Below are 6,000 nucleotides of genomic sequence, written 5' to 3' on the forward strand. Positions count from 1 at the left end.
TTCGAGTCTACCGAAGTATTAGGTGAGAATGCGACCTTACTCCGAGCAAAAACGGGGGTTTCGCTTCGCTTCCCAGCGCACTTGACTACGATTCGGTGCAGGTGTGAATGCAATCCGCAGCAAATAAAGGAAATGAAGCAAACAATGTGGCGGGTGAGGAGCTGAACACAGTTGGAGACGGAGAAGGCATATTTTACGCAGCACAAAGATGTCCCGTTACCGTGGATAGACGTGGTCGAATGAGGAGAGTGGAGACTGAAGCCCTGATCGAAATGAGGACGAGTACATTAATCAATTGCTTAAGAAAACACAAACACTGCAGTGCAGTGTAATAGTATTATAGCCTACAGAATATTCTGTCTGTCTGTGCGTGCCGTAAACATGGAGTGCTGTCACTGTGTGGGGACTAGTGGGGAGTAGGAACTTTCATCTCGATAAACTTGTAAACATTTTGCGCTGCTGTCTGTTATATCAGTGCACTCAGCGCTGTGCCTCCATGCCCAAAAGAACAGTGCGTGGCTGCGTGCTATATAGTGAGAGAGCGAGAGAGAGGGGGGGGGGCAGTCCCAGACGGCACGACACATATGCACGTTATGAGTATAATGTTATCACCATAGATTTATCATTTCACTGTGTAGGCTAGTTTATGAATGGAACACATTGATAAAGGTCCCACCTGCTGCGTTTCCAATTGCTGCGGATCATGACAGTGTGAAGGCAAACCGTAGCCAATTAAATATGCAAGAATCCCATTTCTCCGCCCATACGCATTCGAGTCTACCGAAGTATTAGGTGAGAATGCGACCTTAGACTGGTTGAAAACACACGTCTCTGCTTCTGGTGACTGATATTGTCCTTCTAATGAATGTTAGACTGGTTGAAAACACACGTCTCTGCTTCTGGTGACTGATATTGTCCTTCTAATGAATGTTAGACTGGTTGAAAACACACGTCTCTCTCTCGATTTAGGTGGCAGAATAAGAGCAGTCAAAATGGTAATTTTGCCCAGACTATTATGCCTTTTTTTGTCACTGCCAGTAGAAATACCTTTAAAACAATTCAGGAAATGGAATAAACATATCTCACGTTTTATTTGGGATAAAAAAAAAGGCCAAGGGTGAAATTTTCTACCCTACAACTGCTCCGAGAGAGAGGAGGCATGTCTCTCCCATCTTTAAGGGACTATTATCTAGCAGCTCAGCTAAGACCCTTGGTATATTGGTGTAACCGACCCTACATTGCAAAATGGAAAAGCATAGAGTTATCCCTGATGGATGTACCAATACAGTCACTATTAGGTTGCACTGACAGAGAGAAAGGAATGTTTCAGACAAGGAGTCAGTGGGTAAATTTATCGTTCAAAATATGGCTGGAAGTTGTTAAACGCTTCCAGCTTCAGAGGGAGGCAAAACTTTTAAGTTGGCCAGCATATGACCCTGACTTCATACCAGCAGTATTAGACAATAGGTATAAACAATGGCACCACAATGGCATCACTTAGATATGTACTATGATTAAAAATGGAAATATTGACAGTTTTGAAAACCTAAAGCAGAAATATGGGTTGGCTAACCAGGACTTCTTCAGATACTTACAAGTAAGGGATTTTTTTTAGTAAAAAGGTAAAAGGGTCTACTCCAGGTATTAAACAGGGGTCTTGTGAGTAAACTATATAATGGACTTATGTCGTTGAAAAAGGACTCTACGATATATGTGAAAGAGCGATGGGAAAAAGAGTTGGGAATTGATATAAGTGAATAAGTATGGATGAATATATAAGAAAAGCAATCAACGACCACTAATTCCTTGACTTGGCGAGACTTTTGTTGGAAAAACCAGATTCGCTTCTTTATTACTCCAAAACAGAAGTCCAAACAGACTGGCAACCATATGGACTGTTGGAGAGAATGTGGAGATACAGTGGTTGATCATGCACATGTCTTTTGGTCTTGTCCTGTAATTCAGCCATTTGGAAGGAAGTGACCACACTTATCTCAAACATTATGGGTTTTAGAATAGATGATTCATTCACATCTTTGTACCTAGGATAACTCCCAGATGGGCTAAACCGGGATGACTCCTACTTACCGGTACTTAAGATTCTACTTGTAGCAAGTAAAAAATCTATTACAAGAAACTGGTTACAAAAGAACTGTCCTACTGCCGACCTTTTTATCAACATTGTGAAACAACTGCATCACCTAGAACAGATGACCTATTCGTTAAGACTGCAAAAAGAGATGGGTGAAAGAAGATGGGAGAAATGGACAGAGTACTTAGCTGGGGGTGGATGTGGAGTGAATATGGGTGGTGTCTTTCCGGTTGTCATTTAATGTAAGGAACCCAAAAATCTATAATATGTATTATATTGCTGCTGCTGTACATTGTAATATATTGCTGCTGTTGTACATCCCATGACCTCTTGTTTTTTTTTGTATTTTGTTTTTACCCAGTTTATTTTTATTTTTATTTACTGTTGATGTTTCTGTCCTATTGTATGTCTTGTATTGTTTGTCTTTTTTGTTTGTCTTGCATATTAAAAAATCCTAAAATAAAGAGTTAAAAAAAAAAGAGTAAAAGTATAATCACGTTAACCCACACCCTCGAATGTAATATTGCAATTCTACCACAGACTGACAGTCACCCTTAAAACAAAGAAAATCACCTTCTCCTTCAGGCCTTCCACCTCTGCCTGGAGGCTCTCAGCTCGCTCCTCGGCCATCTCTTCCACCTCTGCCTCTGCCTCGTCCAGCGTGGCGTCCGCTGTGTCCACCATCTCATGTAGGGTTATCTAGGGTTAGGGTCATCTGGGGTTAGGGTTATCTGGGCTATGTTGTTCCAGGTACCCCCCATCTGAAACTATACATGTTGTTCCAGGTACCCCCCATCTGAAACTATACATGTTGTTCCCAATATTCAGGTTAAAGGACCACCCCCCCTGCAAACTGGGCAAAGCCAAACGTACCTCAACTGCGGCCTGAAGTCTTCGCGCCTTCGTGCGAACGACCTGCAAGTGATTTGTTATCTTCATTACCAGACAAGGAAAAAGGAAAAAAACAATTAAACCAAAGAGTACAAAGTGGATTACACATTTTCTGTAGTGGTTTTAATCAAGCAAATCACCCCCATGTCGTAAAGAAGCTTGCGTGTGTGTGTGTGTGTGTGTGTGTGTGTGAGTGTGTGTGCAGCTGGGCGCACGCGTGTGTGTGCGTGCGTGCTTGCGTGTGTGTAAAGTGGGTAATTGGCAAATATCAGTGCAGATCACCAATCAAATGGCCACTGCAGGTAAGGTCTTTGAAAGTAGGGAAATGTTCTTGTTATTATTATTATTATTATTATTATTAAGTTTATTATTCACCTGGGGCCTATTTCACGAATCTTGGATTAACTAATCCAGGATATAGGCCAAAGCGAGGCTTTTTAAATACTGATCTTTACAGCCTGGTTTATTCCGTTCCACTAAAGCCAAGCGAGGCTCAGAATTGGCGGATTTGGCGAGCCGGGCTCAGCAAGCCTCGCTTACAAGCGCGTGCACGCATTCCTTGAAAAGCCATGATGCCGATCATAGATTTCTTGAGCGAGACCAATCATGAGCGAGGCGAGCAAATATGCAGGGAGAGCTGCGGCTTTCACCGATGAGGAGCAAGAAAATCTTATGATATACTACGAGGAATGATGAGTGAATGATTTATTACTTTTTTGAGGCAGGTCTGATAAGAGCGCCCCTCACTTCACACGGGTGTGATTATTTTGCAGAACAATTGGATTTGATCAAAATCCTTCAAAATGTTGGAACTACAAGCCTACAACAAGCTTACAATGTGCCAAATTGTATAAGCTTGTAGATCGGCTAGTTTCAAATAGCTGATGATGCTGATAAAATGGGGCTTTTAAGTGGTTTTTAAGTGGTTAAGCACATGGCCAGTGGCACACAAATAAACACAGAATAGAGATGACACACAGCAGGCCTATAACACTTACCATGGGTCATATCCATGGCCTCCTCAAATACGCGCTCCATCTCTTCGGTCCAGAACAGGCGTTTTGCCCTCCCAGCCATGATGTTCTGTTGAGTATCAAACAAAGTCACATCCTGTGTGTTCAATACTGGTACCTTATTATATACCTTTATTTAAGGATATTCACCTCACCTGAGGAGGAAAAGACAGGGTTCAATAATGACCTTTATTTAAGGATATTCATCTTCACAGTTTGACTCCATAAAACACTTTACCCACATTTTAACCCGTTCTGACCTGAGATCAGATTCTAAAAATGTCTTCTTCTACATCCTGACACCAAAATGGGTTCCCGCCCAAAATGGGTTAATCAAATATTCTACGCTGGCGAGATTGTTTTATTGTTTTGCAGCATAACGCGGAAAGAATTTGCGCTTTAGATATGTGAAAAAACGCTAGTAAACACTAAACACTGCCCGCATCGGTTATTGAGCCGATAAAAAAAAGCCACTTCCTTGATCCGGGTCACAGACAAAGAGCAAAGCCCTAGCAGCAGCCCAGATGATGACTTGATTTCCAGGTTTCGTCGTCATAACGCGACGGCCTCGTCATCAGGTCCCGGAAAAATCTGCCGTTTCTTTTTAATTATTTTAAAACGGCTAATTAAACGCATTAAACACATGTGTGGCCCTCAGGTTAATATCGGAGTTTAATTACTTCAGTCTAAATTAGTAGCTTAATGAATAGCATAAAATTGTTATTGACCTTTTTTATGTCCGATGTATGTGTATTTAGTTCTTAAAGTTAACATAACTATAATTGAAGGCATTTGAAATTAAATTAAAATGTAACTTTTCAGGATTGCAATTAAAAAAAATCGCCAAAGAAATATTCAGGATTTAAATTCAAATATAGCACAAATAAAATAGCTGATCTACAAGGTTGTAGATCTGCTATTTTTGCTATGAAAGTAATATGCAATGTGGCCCTCTGGAGTGAGTGTGGAACTATAGTGGCCCTCTGGAGTGAGTGTGGAACTATAGTGGCCCTCTGGAGTGAGTGTGGAACTATAGTGGCCCTCTGGAGTGAGTGTGGAACTATAGTGGCCCTCTGGAGTGAGTTTGGAACTATAGTGGCCCTCTGGAGTGAGTGTGGAACTATAGTGGCCTTCTCCATCGTCAAAGTTGCCCACCTCTGATATGGTATGTGAAGAGTCTGCCTGTGCTATTAACTCATTTTGGATTAAAACATAAATTAAATGCTGTTTTTTCAAATCTGGTCACATAATTATCTGAGCAGGTCAAAGGTCACAACAGAGGCATGAGACGAGAAGAGAGCATTGGAAATTATTTCTGGAAGAAATGCCATTCGATAAAAGACAATACAATGTCCATCGTAGATAACATTCTTTTGAACGATACTTTGACAAACCACAACAGAAAGATGGAAGGAAGTGAAATGTCAACCAGTTAATTTAGGGCTGAGAACAGATTCTATAAATGTTCTTCTACATCCTGACAGTTTTCATTCTGACCTGAGAACAGGTTCTATAAATGTTCTTCTACATCCTGACAGTTTTCATTCTGACCTGAGATCAGATTCTATAAATGTTCTACATCCTGACAGTTTTCTGAAAAAGCTATGTTTCTATGTCAGTCGTTCTTTGATTTTTCAAAAATAGCAGATCTACAAAGCTCATAGCGCGTCACCGAGTGGCGCGCTATGAGCTTGTAGATCTGCTATTTTTCAATAGCTGAAGTATAACATAATGCTTCGTTAAAACACCAAAAGGGGTTCCCGTCTAGAATGGGTTAATTTAGCGTCAAACATTTTGCAGGTGTGGAGGATGCACGTGTTCCATTCAGTGTTGTTTTCGGCGACTAAAACTAAGACGAAAAATGTTTCTCGACTACCTTTTTTCACTGAGGAAAGCCAAATGGAAACTAAATTAAAGCTAAGCTATGATGACTAAAACTAAGACTAAATGTTTGACAATTGCGTCAACAGATGAAAACTAGACTAAAATGAAAGGAAGGGACTA

At 40.9% G+C, this 6,000-nt stretch overlaps 1 long non-coding RNA gene across 1 annotated transcript; it reads right to left on the reverse strand.

The window, feature by feature from the left end:
• Positions 1 to 2,665: 2,665 nt before the first annotated feature.
• On the reverse strand, positions 2,666 to 4,050 carry LOC308335005. The gene is made up of 3 exons (XR_013965954.1): positions 3,982 to 4,050; positions 2,966 to 3,025; positions 2,666 to 2,791 (listed from the first exon to the last, which is right to left on the reverse strand). It is a non-coding gene; the product is annotated as an uncharacterized lncRNA (long non-coding RNA).
• Between the last annotated feature and the right edge of the window lie 1,950 nt (positions 4,051 to 6,000).

The sequence above is a fragment of the Protomyctophum bolini genome (genome assembly GCF_963924005.1).
Source record: "Protomyctophum bolini genome assembly, chromosome: 20".
Classification (NCBI taxonomy): Eukaryota; Metazoa; Chordata; class Actinopteri; order Myctophiformes; family Myctophidae; genus Protomyctophum; species Protomyctophum bolini.